Source organism: Ambystoma mexicanum, chromosome 2p (assembly GCF_040938575.1).
Source record: "Ambystoma mexicanum isolate Mex_15411 chromosome 2p, UKY_AmexF1_1, whole genome shotgun sequence".
In the NCBI taxonomy this organism is placed as follows: Eukaryota; Metazoa; Chordata; class Amphibia; order Caudata; family Ambystomatidae; genus Ambystoma; species Ambystoma mexicanum.
Genome location: NC_090923.1, coordinates 1,291,474,914 through 1,291,494,003, shown reverse-complemented (window position 1 = coordinate 1,291,494,003; position 19,090 = coordinate 1,291,474,914). Strand labels below are relative to the sequence as shown.

Sequence of the window (19,090 nt, the reverse complement as noted above, 5' to 3'; positions counted from 1 at the left end):
GATACTGAAAACTTGTATCATTTCAAGCAACTTTGCCCGGCCCAGTAAATATGAGTAAAACAAAAAAGTCCACTAACCGAGACAGCGCACATCTGCAAACATTACAAGAATTTTGCACATTAGACACTTTACTTGGCTACAGCTGATGTTCTTGTCTAAAGTATACAGAATTCAGTTTAATTCATTGCTCACTGCTCCACCCCTTCTGGGTGGAGCCCTTTGTGTCTTATCATCCAACTCCTTTTCCTCATTACAACAGTCCTACCACCTCTATGCTGGTGTAAATTCCTCTTTAAAAATATTCCACACTTCTCTCAACCACCTCCTCCTTTGCATCTGTGACAAATCTGAGGATCTCGTCCCTTCTCCCCTAGGGGAAAACCTTCCCCATGGGGCCAAGGCGGTGCATCCACAATACAATAGTCCCCCTGGGGGTGGTGCGACGAGGGCGGATCACATGGGGAAGGAATCCCTCTATGGAATTCGGGACGACCATCACCAGAGAATGTGGTATCCCTCCACTTTAATATAGGAAACCCATTCTCCAATTTTAAATCCTCCTTAGCCTTCCCTGGATAGAACCAATATATTTTGTTGTCAAATCAGTCAAACTAATCTTCATGACAACACTGAAAAAACAGAAAACACAAGATATCATGCATATAGCTTGAAGACTGGTACTCTGTGATGAAGGAGATGGACGCAGTCCAAGGTTCACTCACGAGAAGCAGAGCGAGCGGTCTAGCTTCCTAATACTAGTGATTGACCCAAAGCAGTATATCAATCCCACACGGGAGTTTGGAAGCAGGTAAAGATCAAATTCAGGCGCAGCTGAAATGCGAGAGAGAGAGGGAGGTCCCCCAAAGAGGAAAGCGGGAGCCATGCACGGGAGCAGCTGACAAGAGCTGCAAGGAAAGCCTGGCCCGGAGGAAAGCGAGAACCCAAGCATGGACCATCACGAGAGGACTACTCGGGTTGCTGCCGGGTGAATTCTCTCTGCCTCCCAGGACCCATCCGATGTTCTGATTGGATCTGATGATACACGAGACATTGCAATAAGGTTGAAACTGCCTCCACCACTACTTACAATCAATGTCTAAGATTGCTAAGGAGTCTCTGAGCTTGTTGCACCACATTTATCAATTTATCCTACTGCTCTGTATATTGACTGTATTGTTGCTGGACAAAAGATTTCATATTTCATTGGCACTGGAGCGTCACACTCCACTCTAAAAGCCACAGAGTTTCCCTTCACGAGGCATTCCGATGACCTAGTAAACACTGTGGGCCTCATTACGAGTTGGGCTGTAGCCCTCAAATGCGGCGGTAACGATTTTACTGCTGCTTTTAAATGTCCGCCCAATCTCGAGTCTGGCGTGTTTACCCCCAGCTCAGAGCTGGGGGTAAACACGCCAGAAAAAATGCAATTTTCTGCACAATTAACGCTGGCGCTATTACCATGTGGTATTTGCACCTTAAATTGGCCATTGGGTCCAATGGGGAATGGGGAGTAACCGTTAGCGCCCAACCCGTAATACGGTTCAAATACCGTTGGATGGGTGGGCGCTAACGCAATAAGTTTAGGCGGTATCCCAGTCAGGATACTGCCCAACTCATGACGAGGCCCTGTGGATATAGGGGGTACTCCAGTACCTCATCCTGTGTCCACTCTGCTTATGGTGACTATAGGCCCAATCTCTGACCAATATTCATTTTTGCTGAGCCCCTGTTCCCCTGTGAATTTGTTTGGATCATATTTATTGTGTAAACTAAGCTGCACTATTCCCTGTTCCCCTGATGGTGTACATCAGGACATCCCTGCTCACAGAGAGCACGAGGTACTGGCGTTATTACAGGAAATCACCCATTAGACCTGTGGAGACCGGGCCGATACTCCCTGTCCAAAGCAGGGGCTGTTGGACCGAGTCCCAGTCAAATTATGGTCAACCTGTGCAAATGATACTGCATATATGATTAATGCTGAAAAAGTTACAATCACTTTGAATCATGCCAAGCCTTTGCCATGTGTACCTCAACATCCTATATCCCGACAGGCTGAAGAAGGCATCCGTCCCATGATAGAATCCCTTCTCCAACAAGGCATTATTGTACCAACTAGCAGTCCCTGCAATACTCCCATTTTTCCTACTATAAGGAACCCATGGTGGCAACAGTAAAGACAGACACAAGTGATCACAGTTCAAGGGCGTTTATGAAACTGTAATATATAAATATATATATATATATATATATATACACGTTCATCAAATTATAATAAAGCCGTCCTAGTGGTGTCTTTGTCAAATAAAAGGGCCTATACAAAGAAAAACGTATTGCCAATCCTTAGGCTAAATACAAACAAAGAGTGTGGCATAGGGTTCACGGAAACAAAGAAGTGTTCACAAATAATAAGTCAGGATGCGGTAGTCAGGGTCTCCCTTCCCCACATTTTGAGCACAGGACAAGGTAGGACTCTGGATTACAGAGGGCGAATGTCGGTGCACTACTAGATGCTTTTAGTAAATTATGTGTAATAGATAAAGGTATTAGCACTCAATGGTAAATCGTGTATCGGTGCTCCAAGCAAGGCTCTCGCTACACAAAAGAAGAGAGCTAAAAGTACCAACAAAAATATTACCCCAGAAACCACTAAGGTAAATGCTTGGTCACTCTGTTCGAGAACAAAGTCTCTTCCTGATCTTTTAAAAAATAACAGATATTTACAAATTTAGATCTGTAATAAAGGAAAATACATGGGAAAATCACTTAGAATGAGCTGTATTAAATAGTCATCAAGTTCTCCACGATAAATGTAGAATATGTTGAACTACATCATTCATTGGTACAAAAATAACATTTCCCAAATTGATTTATACAAAGAAAGTGAGTTCAAAAAGCAATTGTCTTCAAAATAAGATTTACATCAACACAAGAACAAAATTCAACAGAGAAATTCTCTGTGTTTTTTAACTGCTTAAAGATTCATCACAGTTTGAAAGTACAATCACATTTTTTTACACTACGCGTTTCGTGATTTCCCTGACCCCTTCTTTAGGTATGAATGTTGATTGTATTTCTTCACTTTCTAAAGAGATTTTTTTTTTTTTAAAGGACAAAATCACTGGACTGTCTGATTTTCCATGTGAACACCTATGAACTGCAAAATGGCAAAAAGACTAATTTGACTAACCTTTATAAAGAAAAGGTCAGTCTATGCTTTGAAGCTCTAGGAAAGCACAAAGTGCTTAGCCGGGATAGTATCCTTCTATACTACTGTCAATGATCTATGACTTGATGGGCAACCATCAATTTCCTTCCCTCAAGGGCTGTTGCAATGATTGAAAAGATCTGAAAAAGACAGGAACCAAACCTGCCGTAAATCTAATGTTTGGTGTCAATATATCGCACTGAAGGTGCAGTCCAATATTACCCCAATGTTCCAAGTAGAAGTGAAATAGTGCCTACCTTTCTGTCAATTTCAAAAGACGCGTTACGGGAATGGGAAGGCGGCTGCTGATACAGCCTACCGTTCCGCATTGCGTTTTTATTTACTTACGAAGTGCATCACGTGATTGTGAAGTGATCACGTGATTGTGCAGTATCAGATGATGCGCAAGTTTTATCTGTTTGACAAATGTGTGATGCTAAACTGGGTCAGTCACCATGCAGCATGCCAGGATGAGGGATATCCCTGAGCTATGATATGATATGATATGATATGGTATTTGTAACGCGCCTATACACAAGTGTTTCAAGGCGCGACGAGGCAGGGAGGGAGGGAAACAAGGGGAAGACGGACAAGCGATCCTACTAGGCCAGGTGTCATTCAGATCGCGCAAGTGCAGAGGTAAGGGGAAAAAGGAGAAAGTGCAGGGGGAGGAGGTGGGGGGAGAAGTGCAGTACAAGGTAAGTGGCGTAATGAAATAATAAATGATAAATAAAAAGGGCCAGCTGGTGGCAAGTGCGAGGTAAGTGCAGAGCAAGTGCTGGGCAGGGGGCTGTAGGGATACAGTGACAGTCCCACAGTGCAGGGGGAGCCAGGGGGTCAGTGCAAGTGGAGAGTGGCTGGGCCCTGGACCGAGGTCGCTGAGAGTGGCCCAGATGCAGGTTAAGTGCAGAATTCAGTGGGGAGTTAAGCAGGTTTAGCAGGGGAGAGGGAGAGAGAAGGCAGAAGCGAAGAGGAAGGTTTTGAGGTGCTTCCGGAACCGGAGATGGTTCTCCTCAAGTTTCAGGGAGGCAGGCAGGCTGTTCCAGAGGGAGGCCCCTGCTGCGGAGAGAGATCTACCCCCAGCACGTTGCTTCGAGAAGCGGCTGACCATGAGGGAGTTAGAGATGGATGAGCGAAGGGCTCGTGAAGGGAGATATTTAGGAAGAGAGAGTTGAAGGTATTTAGGCCCCAAGCCCCAGAAGGCCTTGTGGACAATGCAGAGGGTTTTGAACTTAATCCTCGCAGCCACTGGGAGCCAGTGAAGAGATTTCAGTCCTGGAGAGATACGGTCCCTGGGCTTGAGGCCAAGGACAAGTCTCGCAGTTCTGTTCTGGATAAGTTGCAGAGGGCGGAGAGTGGAGGCAGGGAGATTAAGATAGAGGCTGTTACAGTAGTCCAGCCTTGAGAGAACCAGGGCTCGGGAGACAGTGAGCTTCTGGGGGAAGGAGAGGAAGGGAAGAATACCTCTGAGGAGGTGCAGCTGGTAGTGTGATTTCTTAGAGACATCAGATATATGAGGAGAGAAGGAGAGTGTGGAGTCGAAGATGACCCCGAGGTTTTTAGCCTTGCATGTAGGGGCAGGAAGGGGGCCAAGGGAGGCCGGCCAGAGAGCTGCAGGGAAGGAGGGAGTAAACATCATCATGTCACAGCATAACGATCACCTGATCTTATTAAATCGCTGCCATTGGTTAAGCTTGTAAGCCTCATTGTAGCATTGTTTGGAGATGCACATTGTAGAAAGGAGGAATGATGCATACTGATTACTAATATATTTCAGTAAAATGTACTTATAGAAATAAATCTTCAGCCAAAAGCATAATGAAGTGGAAATACTTGTGAATTGTTTTTTTTTTTTAAATATATTAAGGACTGTGGACACGTAATTAAAGTCCTCCACTGTCCGTAGATGGGTGGTGTCATTCATAGTAACTAAATGAATATAATCAGCACTGTCATATCGTGACAATCCTCAAATTTTTGTATAACAGGAACTTACACAAAAAATAAGCGTATTTTTGGGGTAATGTATGATTGTCAGCCAATTTAACCAATTTTTAGGACTGACTGCCATTAGTGTCATAGGTGTCGATTTGGAAATGTGAACAAATTCATTCAGTAACAGAGTTTATACAGTATTACTAATACACAGTAATCATACACTACCCTAAAATATGCTTATATTTAGTGTAACTTCCTGGTCTAAGGGTATCCTGTCACAATTGTGGTTCCCCATGCTGTATTGTCATTACTGCTAAAAGGGAAGACAACGCGTGTCAAATTCCCACCTTACCAGATATGAAAAGTTGCTAATTCCTACTCCAATGTTACTTTTATTCAGCTCTGAATCCTACTTCTTTATTACCAACCCCGTAGGATGGGGAGTAGCATGCCTGTCGAGTTGTTGTGAAAACAATCTTGTGAACCCGTGTTGATCTGTCCGATGTACCTTTATTGAACCCTGACCTTATTCTTTTTGTTGACGGATCTTGTACCTGTGTTCCGGAAATATGGGGAATTGTTTTCTGGGTATGCTGTATGTACCCCCCATGCTTTTCTAGACGCATATCGATTGCCTATGGCAAAATCAGCCCAGGTTGCCGAGCTCTTGGCTCTTACCCGTGCATATTTTCTGGCTCTTAGTAGAACGACCATGATCTATACCGACTCCATGTATGCCCACAGGTTGGTCCACAACTTCTGAGTTTTATGGAGGCAGCACAAATACTTAACCTCCACAGGCAACCCAATATTAAATGCAAAATATGTCTCAGCTCTATTGAATGCAGTGTTACTCTCTGCAGCTTTGTCATAGTGAAATGTAAGGGGCACAACCGCTCACAGTCATAAACGGCCCAAGGAAATGCTTTAACCGATGATGCAGCTCGCTCAGCTGCTTTTAAAGGGCCCCTGCCTCCTAATAAATGTCTTGTTTGTGCTGCAGTTCCACGGTCAACAATCCCTTCACTTTCCAGTCTGGTTATTCTCCAAGATCAAGCTCCATAGGGTGAAAAGGTGACCTGGACTCAACGTAGGTGTAGGTTGAGAGTAGACTCCCTAGACAGCTGCCTAGTGGCACCCAAGGTACTCTTCCCCCATCTGGTCTGTGAAGCTCACCTTGTGGCTCACTCAAGTAAAAACACCAAATTTGCCATTTTTACATTACGATTGATGGATCCGGGTCTAGCTTCTATGGCTCTGAGTTCATGTGAAAATTGTGTGCCATGTTTAACGTATAACAACGGGAGGGTGATACCTACAAAGCTGTCTGTACGTCCTGTACCGGAAGGTCTGTTTCACACATACAGACAGACTTCATACAGCTCCCTGCTTGTATGACTTATCTTTATTGCTTAGTCTTGGTAGATGTGTTTTCTGGGTGGGTGGAAGTATAGCCATTTAGAAAAGCACATGCGGTCACTGTGGCCAAGACGTTGTTAGCTGAGTTCATGCCTCGTTTTGGATTTCTCCTCCGTATAGACAGTGACTGAGGTACCCATTCTACTGGTCTGGTTATTACAGAAGTCTGCAAAGCTCTAGGAACAGCTCAACAGATCCATTGTACTTATCACCTGTGCTCAAATGCACATGTATAAAACCGGAAGAGCGAAGTCAAGTTGAGGCTGTCCAAAGTGTGGGAAGAAACCGTGTTGAAGTGGCCACAAGCCTTGCCCCTGGTTTTGTAACGCCCAGGGTAAACACACACTATATGCGCATGATATCCTCATTGGCAACCTTAGGAGAATGGGAACTGCACACCCAGCAGTTCCCAACATTCAGAGTTTAGCTCCAGAGGAGGACACCATGATTAACTACTGTTGCATGTTGATTAAAACGGTTCAATCTGTTCATGACCATGTCCTTGAAGCTCTGCTTGAGCCTGCCACTGAACACTGCCATCCCTTTCAGCCAGGACACTGGGTTCTGGTGAAGATCCATCAGCGAATGTCTGCACTTCAGCCGAGGTGGGGTGAACCATTTCAAGTTCTGCTTACAACAAATGTTGCCATCAAATGTGAAGGGATCACGGCCTGGATCCATGCATCACATTTCTGAAAGTCCCTGCCCTTGTAAATGAAATCACCTCAGCGTCCACCAATCTTCCTTGTGCTGGCTCCGTTCCACCATGGCCACCAACACCACCACCATCAGTGACGTCTCCAACTGTTTGCTCTTCCAAAGTTTCTGAAACAAGAGTGACCAACAGTAGAGGGTGTGGGCAAGACCCTCAATCAATCAATACATTCAAGTGCTGAAGCAGAATACACAACATCTAAGCCTTTTCACCATAGTGAGGACTCAGTGGGAGCTATTGCTAAAGCTCCTTCGTCAGGAGGTCAAAGCCCCGGAAGGAATTACACTGATTCAGGCCCCTCTGTTGGCATATCCTCTTCAGTGTCTGACCCATCTGGACCTCGCAACGCAACCTGCCAGATGTACACTCTACGATGCTGTGGAAGGATACCAGATAGTCCCTAGTTTTGAACAAAGTGGCAGCTGGTCCAGTTACTCGCCTTGGATCTGGCCTCTCAACGACGATGAACCCCCAGTGTGCTGGCAAAGAGTAGATGCCACTGCTGCTAATTCCCTGGGATCTGCAAGTTATGGCCCCTGCTGCTATAATTTGTAGGTCATGCTCTTTGTTACAATGACTCTTATATTCATTTGGCTCTAGTATCTGAGACTTTTGTAGTTTGGTCTCTTAGGTGGAACTCTCGATCATAACCTGTGAGCCTTGTGGTTCGCTATCCAGTGGCAGAGTCTTGGTGGAACTTTGGAACATTGATACGTACTGTGTAGCATCCTCGCTGAGCCAGAAAGCTTGGAACTGAAAGACTGGTCTAACGGATATCTATTGCCCATGTCCTATATCCTACCAGGCTTGATGAACTAAAAGCAAACTTCGACTTCAGAATATGGATCAAGACTGGAAAGGGGGCCTTGTGGGCATGATTGTCGGGGTTGCTAGAATATTGGTTTATACTAGTTTCACTGTGACAGACATCTTTCGCACTATTTGCCATGAGAGTGATGGTCCCTCTGCACATCCCTGGGTTCACAGTGAAAAATATGCATCCACACCTCTTCTGACAGTATGCCTGCATATTCCTTTTTGACTGATTGTTGTGTTTCTGCCCATTTACCACAAGGCTTGTCCTCCAGGTTTCCTATCGTACCACAAGGCTTGTCCTCCAGGTTTCCTATCGTCTGTTTGGATATCAAGTTGGTTACCCAGACCCTAGGATAAGGACCTTGTAGGAATGCTCATTCCCACTTGGGTTTTACTGGCCCTCCGAATTTCCCCACCCCAGACTAAGTACACATCAAAGCAGCCATACTTCATCTTTCCTCCCCAGTAGTTGGTCAACTTGGTCAACGAAGGACCTCTGTGCATGGTAACTAGCAAGTGTCAGAATTATCTGCCCACTAATTCCAGTCTGGTGATTAATAATGTTACATTCACCTACTAACTGAACTGTTGTCCTTCTCTCAGATTGGGCATTCTACATATTCTGGAATTTATTTAATCTGCAGGGATATGGTGTGCCCCTGGTTGCACACGAATTGAGGAGGGTATTGTTACATGGGATATATTATGGCTGCAGTACTTCACACCCCTACTTTTCCCACCCAGTCCCACTCTAGGAGAAGCACTGACTAGGAAGACTTTGATACGGGAGTAGGACATTTGATACCAGCCCCTGAGGTTAAGATAGAGACTGGTTGACGTGATTGTCACAGTTAGTGGAGGACATCGCAAATGCGACTGCATCCTCCCTATTGTCCCGTGAACAAGCAGTCATCCGAACCATGGGGCTCAAAAAATATATGGCTCTAGATATTGTTCTAGCCTCACAGGCTAGAACAATTTTTACACAGCCTGTGCAGTCGTAAAAAGTGAGTGCTGCACTTTGATACCAAATTATGTAAGTAATATCACTGACATCCACACCCACATCCGCCATACTGTAAGCCTCCTGCACACTAGTACAGAGGCTGCCTGATCCTTTGGGTTGTATTAGTACCCTTAGCTGCTGGACAGATCTTGCTTATAGCAGTAGTTATAATTCTAAGTTTGTCCTGTCTATCAATGGTTCGTAAGTGTCTCTGTTATCGGTTTTGTAATACCTGTTATGAAGTGCTCTACTGCCATGCTACTGAAGACACTGGGCCTCATTACGAGTCCGGCGGTAACCGTGCCGGAAAAAACGGCAGGTTACCGCCGGACTCGTATTACCATGCCGACTCTGTGATTGCTGGAATCACCGGGGCATAACGACCCCGGTGACCCGGGAATTCCGGAGGCGGAATTATGCAAGTCCTCATTCCCATGGAGTCGCATAGGACTCCATGGGAATGGGGAAGTGGAAACACCGGCACCAAGCTGTAATGATGATGGTGTTTCCACGTCCATCTGCAGGCGGGTGGCGTTTCTCCCGCCAGGTCAGACCTGGCAGGAGCGACACCTCCCGCCTGCAGAACTCGAGATCAGCCAGTCCGGAAACAACATTGGCAGCGGGTTTACCGCCACCGTTATTTCCGGACCGGCTGATGTGATGTTTGTTCCCTTTGAAATGTTTGTAATGAGACTGGAGTGAAGGTCTCGTAGGAAGGGACTGTGGAGGAAAGTTTGGGAATTGTCTGTACTTCCCTTGCATACACAACATTATAATGTTGAGCAACACTGCAAACGATCACGTTAAACCATTGGTTCTTGCGTGTGCAGGGCGAGAAGATAGATTGTACTGCGTATGTACTTGCAATGAAGGCTCTTACCCTAGTGTGTAGGAATGCTCACCTTCATATTCCTTGCTTCTTACGTGTTTCCCTTTTGGCCAAAGAAATCATGTTTTAGGCTCCTGATTTCTTAGGAAAAGCAGCACTATTAGACGGAAGTCATCATAATTCGACCGTGCTCGCCTTTCTTAGAGCATGTGTGAATCTTTAAGGAGTATATTCACCTTGGCAAGAAATATTATGATGTGCTGTCCTCTCTGATAACACTAACTAGCATGACCGGATACAGCTGACATCAAAGGCTTGCATAATGAGGCTTTGTTCGCTATCAGCAACAACATTTCAAGGTGAGACCTTGCCCTGCTGGGACCACCCCTTCCAATGAAATGCATGTGTTCATTTGGGTATAAGAGGAACTGTGCCTGGTGGGGGGTCACTTGTGCCAGAGTATTTTTCCAACACAGGTTGAAGAAGGGTGCAGTCCCATTCCGCATGCACCCCACCCACCGCCTTCTGTCTTGCAAAGATACTATGCAGGAGAAGAGCTAGGTGTCTTCTTTTCCAACTTTGAAAGAAGTGTGAAAGATTACACTGGGGCTCCTTCATTACCCGTTAACTGATGGATGGTTTTCAGGATGCCTACGAGATCCTAAACCAGGACAAACCACATAGGAAGTGCAAATAAAAGGAATTTTGGAAGGGCTAGGTCATGATGCAGAATACTAGCCACAACAACTATGCAAACTACGCTTGCATCAATTGAGACTTCGCAACAGCTATCCCGTAGAATACAAAATGCTTTATCCAACTGGATAGAGTGCTCAACACTGGAAGAAGTAAAAGACATGCTCACCGTTGAGCAGTGTTGAAACTCCCTGCCACTGGTTTACGCTTGGGTGTGGCATGTCTGAGTTATGGGTCTGGCAGGCCTGGACAAACAGAAGACTTGATTTGACGTGGATGGTTTCGGGCAATGCTGGACCCGGTCTGTTTGAGCGATCTTGGAGCCGTGTGGAATTCATGGTGGCAACCAGTAAGACAGAAGAGTGATCACAGTTCATGGGTGTTTGAGCAATGAAAGTGGTATGCAAGTTGGGAAAATGCCTAATCTAAACCTAAATCTAAGATGGGGACAAGTGTCGACCATCAAATGAAAATAAGGCAGTCCTAGTTGTGTAATGTCAAATAAAAGGGCCTATACTAAGAAACCTATGGCCAATTCCTTACGCTCAATACAAAAGGGTGTGGGGTTAGGTTTCAAGAAAAAGAAAGTAGTGTTCTGAAATGATAAGTCAGGCGGCGGTAGCCTGGGTCTCCCTTACCCACGTTTTCAGCACAGGGTAAGGTTGGAGCTTGTAGCACAGCGCGGTCTCTGGCTTCATCAGCACGAGACAACAGTTCCAATGGCAGTTCTCAGGACGATCGATGGGCAAGTTTTGTTTCCTCTGAAAGTCCCTTGCCTTCGGGGCATGATGTGTTTAAACAATAAAACAAAAGTTCCTTTAACAAATGAAAGTTCGCTAGGGTAATAACGGTTTACCCATGGGTCCCCCTCTCCCGGGCTGACCCTTCTCAATTGTATTCCAAAGTTCAAAAAGGGATAATGACTTCACCCCTGGATCCCCCTCTTCTGCGCTGACCCCTTTTTAATGTAATCCAACATTTAGCTAGGGTGCTGGTTTAACCCTGGAACTCCCTCTTTTGGGCTGACCCTTTCTGTATGTAATCCACAATTCAGATAGGGTGCTGGTTTCACTCTTGGATCTCCCTCTGTCGGGCTCAGACCCCTCTTGCCTTTTCCAGGATTTCTTATCGCTTGGTTTCTCAATGTTCACTTTCACTGTGGGATTCACTTCCCTCACACTGCTTGTAGATCAAAGACTTTGGATTGTACAAGGATTTTGCTTGACCCTATATATGACCACTTTGACCTATATCGCCAGACCTTCTGGTACTTGCAGTTTCTCTCATATGGGGCTCGACCAGAATCTCTTGAATTAGCACCCACGTGGTGCTGCTTTCCCTCTGCAGCTAGTTCCCCATCACACTTTTAACAGTTCATTCAAAGTTCAATAGCTTTGGTTCTAAACTTGTCACTTTGCGATTCTCATTCATCACAGCTTGGTTCTTATCGGTCCTACCCTCGACTCACTGGGTGTGATGAACTGCTTGGCTGTTGGTTTCTTTGACATCAAAACCTGTAACATGGGCGCAGGAGTTTCCCCTCGCTCCGCCCTATCAGCATAGGCTTGCCCTGTGTACCGTTGACATCTGCTGCAGGACACTTGTGCTATTGTTCGCAATCTTAGATTCTCCTCCACGAAGGTTCTGCGGGCCTCGGACGAAAAGGGCAAGGTCACTTCTCTCTTCGCCACCCTCTCGCTTCCCGCTGTCTTTTTCCTTCTCTTGAACTGCCACGTGGTAGCCGCCTCAACGTACTGTCTGCCGTGTTCGCCTTTCTCATACTGTGCTCTCTGGCTCCACCTTTTATCCCTGTGGGGAAGGGGAAGGGGAAGGGTCATCAGGTGTGTGTGATTCTGATCAATTGCCTGACTTTGCCTGACCCTGGTACTGGTACTTGTCAGGTAAACGGCTCTGGTGTTAATCAGTTGTCCATTGTGTTGTGCGAAAGTGTTCGCAGTGGAAAGGGGGCGGGGCAGAGGTTTGGAATGTCCTACGTGAGAGGATGGGGAAAATGTGTTAAAGGAAAGGGGATACCGCATCTCAACCGGCTGGGTTCCACTCCCTGAGGACCCCCCCCCCCATACAGGTGATCCTCCCTCACTGGTCCACCCCCAGGAACTGGATCCAATAGCGATGGCTGTGTCCTGGCCACCTGGATGACAGATCCCCGGGGACTAGCTAGGGAGACACATTCTGGTTTCTCACAGAGTGTAATTGAATATTCTCTCTTCCTCATGTGTGGGAATAGTGAGCTGGATGTAGGTCTTTGCCCAGTTGAGATGTCGATCAATGCGGCTGCTATTCTCCAGTTCTACAGGTGGTGTGAAAGTGACTGGGCAGCTGAACTAATTTCTACCTTCTGTGATGAAATAGGCGATATTGTCCCGGTAATTAGAGGACATAACTATGTCCCCGTTCCCAAACCCAGGAAACTAACTCCCAATCTCCAGATTGTACCCATTTTCCCTGTGGATATATGTATGTGTGTAATTCCTCCATTATAAGGAATAACAGCGCTAACACTGTGCTGAGGAAACACCACCGTGAGGAGAAGAAACAAGGAAATCTAATCCGGTGTTGTAGTCCTCTTTCGATGCTCAGTAAACTACTAGCACAGAACATAAAAGAGGGACTAATTCCTGGTGTTTATGAGATTGATAGAAGTAGTGGAAGTGCCGGAAAGAAGAATGGCCATCAAAGTTGCAGGTTACTAGTGGCGTGGAGAGGTGGAAATCAGACCGAGCAGAGGACTCGGCATTGGACGAGGAAGGCGGAGGTAGCCACTGATCTTCCAAACGTCTGGCAACACAGGAAAGGTATGTGGAAAAAGGGGGAGGGGAAGATAACAGTGCACTGAGTTTGCGCAGAAATAGATCTTCGCAACTTGCGGTCAACCCCAGATCTCCCACCTAACCAGATGGGTCATTAGACACCCCGAACCATGCAAGTGCAGAATAGGTTAATAAATATGAAACGCCGCTATTCCTCACCACCATTGGTGTCAGAGGTGGGATGCTGCCTGGCTGACACAAACCAGGGATCCCTTAATGTTCGACAGATACTTTCCACAATACGCCATCTTTGCTTATAACCATTAAGCAATCGCAGGGGCCGGAATTTCAACTCAAAAGCTCTCCCGGAGATTCAGTTTTTAATCTTAAATGCCTGGTACTATTAAAAACCCAAATTCCTATGTCCCAACAGAGGCTCCTCTTTAAAGGAAGAACACTAATAGAGAATACCAAACTTGCCTACACTTTAGGCCCCAATAATAACATTGACTTGGTGGTTTGGCCAAGAAACCATCAACCTCCAATTTGGGCTGTATGGAATAAAACCAAGTTTATTAAGACCATCCAAGAGAAATGAGGTATTCAGCTCAGGGTTGCCTGCAGTAAAAGGGGATAGTACGAAAAGCCTGTTGGAGGGACCCCTCGAACTAGTAAGGCAGTTTGAGGCCGAGATCTTCTCATTCACCCCAACATCCAGTCCGACAACAGTAGACAGCACATCAGGAGATATGGCTACTCCGGAGGCTCTGATCTAACGTCTGGTAGAACACCAAATTCAAGCAGACCACTGGTTCCAAGAAGGTCTGGAGAGAATGGAGGCCCTGCACCAACGACCAGTACTACCCCACAGGATGTTACAAGCCTATCAGGAAGGGGAAGACTTGTGATATTTTTTTCTGAACTTCGAAGGTTTAGCCCAAATGTTTTGTTGGAGTGAGGAGGTAAAAGCCTGCTACATGGCACCATTATGGAGGGGCGAGTTGCAAACAGCCTACCAAAGCCTAAACCCCCTACGGACCACAACCTTTGCAGACATTAAGGAAGGTTTACTTCAGAGGGTTGGGCAGATGGACATTTTTATCAAAATACATTTAAAGACTTAAAACTCACCCCAGGAGAGACCCTGGTAGAGCTAGGGGCCCAGGTACAGAACACAATGTCCCTGTGGTTGGGTAAGAAAACATGTGATGAAATTCTCAAAGCCTTAGCTCTAGACCAATTTGTGGATAGTCTACAACCTTTCCTGCAAAAGGCAGTCCTTCAGCTGATCAAGCCAAACCTGACTATCGCAATAGAAACAGCCCAAAGCTTCAAGGAAGCTGAGAGCCTTAAATAAACCAGAAGAGCTTAGGAAAGAAGTAAAAACAGGTTCTTGACGTACCCTCTCCCACTGATGGGAAATCAGGGATGAGACAAACCCACTGGAAATAACTCCCCGAACCTTTAAGTTAAGGACAGAGGAAACAGAAGAAAAGATAACTTTTCCTTTGAAAGACATAGGTATGATGAAACCGGAAGATCAACGACCTCCGATGGTGCTTTGCTTTGCCTGCGGCGAAAAGGGACACCTGGCCAGACATTGTCCAAAGAATACGAAGGGAGAACCTATGCAAGTTTTGTGGATGTCGGGAAGTCCCTTGGAAGAGCTACAAATCGGGATGAAGATGAAGAAGGTAATATCACCAGTTGTTTTTCTTTACCTGTGGTAGTGAAGACCCATGACAAAGCCAAAGTGAATGGCATATCAGTAATCGCTATGGTGGACTCAGGTAGATGACAAACAGCAGTACGGCCTGACTTCATATACCTTGAGACCTATTAAGAATTGACCCTGTTCAAATAACCTGCATCCATGGAAACCAGGAAGTATATCACTGTACCCCGGTTATAATTAAGATCTGCGATCATGAGGAAAGAATCAACACAGCAGTCATGCCCGGACTTCCCAAAGAAACCATTATGGGAACTGACTCCCCGAACTTCAATAAGATTTTCCATGACCTCAACCCATCACCCATTTCCTGTTCACCAAGATGGAGAACTAGAAAACGATACACCTATATGGTCATGGGGGGAAACTCCAACAAGTACACCCAGGGAAAACCAAGTTGATCTTGAGGGGGGGCTTCAGTCTTTGGGGGAAAGGTATGTGAAGAATCAGGCGATATCGTCCCGGTAATGAGAGGACATAACTACATCCCTCTTCCCAAACTCAGGAAACTATTGGAAAGCTCCCAATCTCCATATGGATATTTTACCAATATTCTTTATGGATATATGCATGTGTGTAATTCCTCCCCTATAAGGAATATCAGCACTAACACTGGGACAAGGAAACTCCACCGTGGGGAGAAGAGACTAGGAAATCTAATCCGGTGTCGTAGTCCTCTTTTTGTGCTCAGTAAACAACCAACACAGAACATAAAAGAGGGACTAATTCCTGGGGTTTGTGAGATTGATGGAAGTAGTCATGGAAGTGGAGGCGAGAAGAATGGCAATCAAAGTTAGAGGTTACGAGCGGCATGGAGAGGCGGAAATCAGACTGAGCAGAGGACTCGGTATAAGAACAACCCGACTTGGACGGGTAAGGCGGAGGGAGTTGCTGATCTTCCAAAGGAATTGCTGGCATCTCAAGTACTGGGGCGCCGGTGGACTAAGACAGGGTCAGCTAACTCAGTAAAGGTAAGTGACTCCCTGAAAGGAGACGGCCGGGAGAACTATCCCAAACGATATACCCTTGGTCGGTATGGCACGCACAAAAGGGGCACTTCACGCAAAACGAAGGCAGACTCCGGGGAATGCGTGTCGCAAGGAAACAGAGCAGCAAAAGCCAAACGGAAGCCGGATAAGGTGGTAACTTTCCACACGACAAGCCCCTCCGGCTGGAAGATAGACGGAGGCAGCGGGGAAGCAAAGGGGCAAAACACTCAAGAGGAGGACCACCACCAGGTAGATCCGGACAACTGGTATTTCATTAAGTGATTCCAGCAGGCCAGGGAGCAGGAGACAAAAAGGAGAGTGGATAAGTGAAACGTCTGGCAACACAGGATAGGTATGTGAAAGGGGGGGGTAACAGTGCACTGAGTTTGCGCAGAAATTGATCTTCGCAAGCCTACGGTCAGCCCCTGATCTCCCACCTAACCAGATGGATTATTGGACATCCCAAACTCAGAGTGCAGAACAGACTAATAAATATCAAACGCCACTCTTCCTCACAACAATGGCCCAGAAAAGGATCTATTTGGCAGGACTAAAGAATAAAGCAAAACCAATCCAATCAGCCCAAACCAAAAAGGAAGAGCTTCGAAGGAAAACTAACAAATACACCAGTAGTGTCCGCCTACCAAGAGGTAATAGGAAAGACCAGACGTGGAATTTCCCTCTTGGCACTGGAACCCATTACTTAAGTATCTGTAAATTATCCGAGAATATAATAATCAAGACCAGGAAAGGTTTTGTTCCCCTGATATCAATCAAGACCAGGGAAGGGCTTGTGCTCCTGGCTGTCACAAGTATCTCCCCTTCTCACCTGTTTTTCTTGTTTGCTTGTGACCTTCTTTGGTGACTTCTTACGCACGGTCTGGGATTTATATAAGCCCGTGTGCTGGTCTTCGGATTCCAGCGTGAGAAAGATGTTTCAATTCTAGGATACGTTCAGAAGTCCAGGAAGGAATAGTGTCCGGGCTCGGAGGCACGGAACGCCGTGACTCGAGCGCGGGGGCGAAAATCCAGGAAGTTCGGAGGTAAGTTAGAGGGAAGGAAGGAAGGAGGGGGATTCAAGGAACTGGAAAACAGGAGTGAGGAAAAAACCCCGAGCGAACACCGGCAACACACGACCAACTACAGCGAGCGGTAGCGTTGAGACGCGGAGCGCCGCGTGGGCGTGTCTGTCTAGTAGTGTGCAAAGCGTGGAGCACAAAGACTGGCAGTCTGCATTCCGTACCAGGCGGCCATGTTGGGAGGATTACTGCATTCAGTCCTCTATGGGTCAGGGACCACGAAGTCCAGAATGGACGCAGTCGACGGTTCATGACAGTATGCCTCCTCTGAAGCCCAGCTCCGCCGGGTATGCCTGGATGGATAAGATGGTATCTTCGAATCAGCCTGGGGGCATTCATGTTTGACATGGGTTCCCAGGTGCGTTCACTAGGAGGATACCCTTTCCATTCGACCAAATATTGTAGTTGACCACGTCGGTACCTAGAGTCACAAATTCTGGAGACCTCGTATTCGAGTTGGTCATTGACAATCACTGGGGTAGATCTTGGAGCAGTTCGAGAGGGCTGAACATATGGTTTCAACAGAGAAGTGTGGAAGACTGGATGGATCCTCTTCCAAGATTCTGGTAGACGGAGTCGAAAGGCCACTGGATTGACGATTCCTTTTATAGAAAAGGGTCCGTAAAACCTGGGAGCCAATTTATTTGGCCTTAGGTGACGTGGTAGGAGTTTTGAGGTAACCAGACCTTATCGCCTATTGAATAGGAAGGTCCTGATCTTCTTTTGGAGTCGGCCTAATGTTTAACGTCTCTTCGGGCCTTTTTCTAGGTGTTATTTAACTTCCTTGTGCACATTGATTAATGTCTCAATCCAGGAATCAACTGCGGGAACTGGGGTAGGGTGAGGAAGAATGGACAGCAGTACTGAAGGATGAAATCCTTGACTACAGAAGAAAGGACTAGTCTTGATACCTGAATGATCCGAATTGTTGTATGCAAACTCGGCCACAGGTATTAGGAGTGACCAATCATCCTGGACCTTGGTGGCAAAGCAACAAAGATATTGCTCCAGGGTTTGGTTTAATTGTCCAGTAACTCCATTGGTCTGTGTGTGTTAAACCGAAGACAAGGCACGTTGGATTCCCAGTATACGACATAACTGTTTCCAGAACAGGGATATGTACTGGGGTCCTCGGTCAGAAATGATCTTGGAAGGTAGTCCATGAAGCCGGAATATGTGTTCTAGGAAAATTCCAGCAAGTTCAGATGAGGATGTTAGCTTGTTTAAAGGCCCAAAATGAGCCATATGTGTGAACAGATCTATGGTAACCATTATGGTTGTGTAGCCTCTGGAAGACGGTAGTTCCACAATAAAATCCGTGGCGATGATTTCCCAGGATCTTGTTGGTATTGCCGGTTGGAGCAGGAGACATGCTGGTCTTTTATTTTCGTGTTTGTTCTGGTTACAGACTGCACATGTCTGAACGTGGATCTTGATATCGTCCATCATCCTTGGCCACCAAAACTGTCTTTGTATTAGTTGGAGAATGTGTTTGTGATGCCATGATGTCCTGATGGAAGGTATCATGACATAAGCTTGTGATCTTTTGTCTCAATCCAGGAGTGGGGATAACCAATCGATTATCCTTGCATAGATATCCGTCTTTTGTTTTGAGTTTCCATCAGTTGTTTCTCCTAAACTCCTTCCAAGGTTCCGAGGACTGAGTTTGGATTCGGATATCCTCCAGGAGAGTAATTGCTTGAGCAACAAATATAGTGTTGGGAAACATTTTAGGAAAGGTCCGGTCTTCAAGGGTTTCATGATCAGGACGTCTGGACAAGGCATCGGCTATAATGTTATGTGTTCCAGGGAAATGGTGTATTTGAAATTGGTATTGGGCAAAAAAAGAAAGCCCAACAGGCTTGACGACTGTTTCTGCATTCTAGGGATTG

At 46.1% G+C, this 19,090-nt stretch overlaps 1 protein-coding gene across 1 annotated transcript in view; it reads right to left on the bottom strand.

The window, feature by feature from the left end:
- Positions 1-19,090, bottom strand: part of LOC138567427 (transmembrane protein 180-like) — a 384,600-nt gene that overhangs the window by 213,031 nt on the left and 152,479 nt on the right. The gene's annotated exons all lie outside the window — the stretch shown is intronic.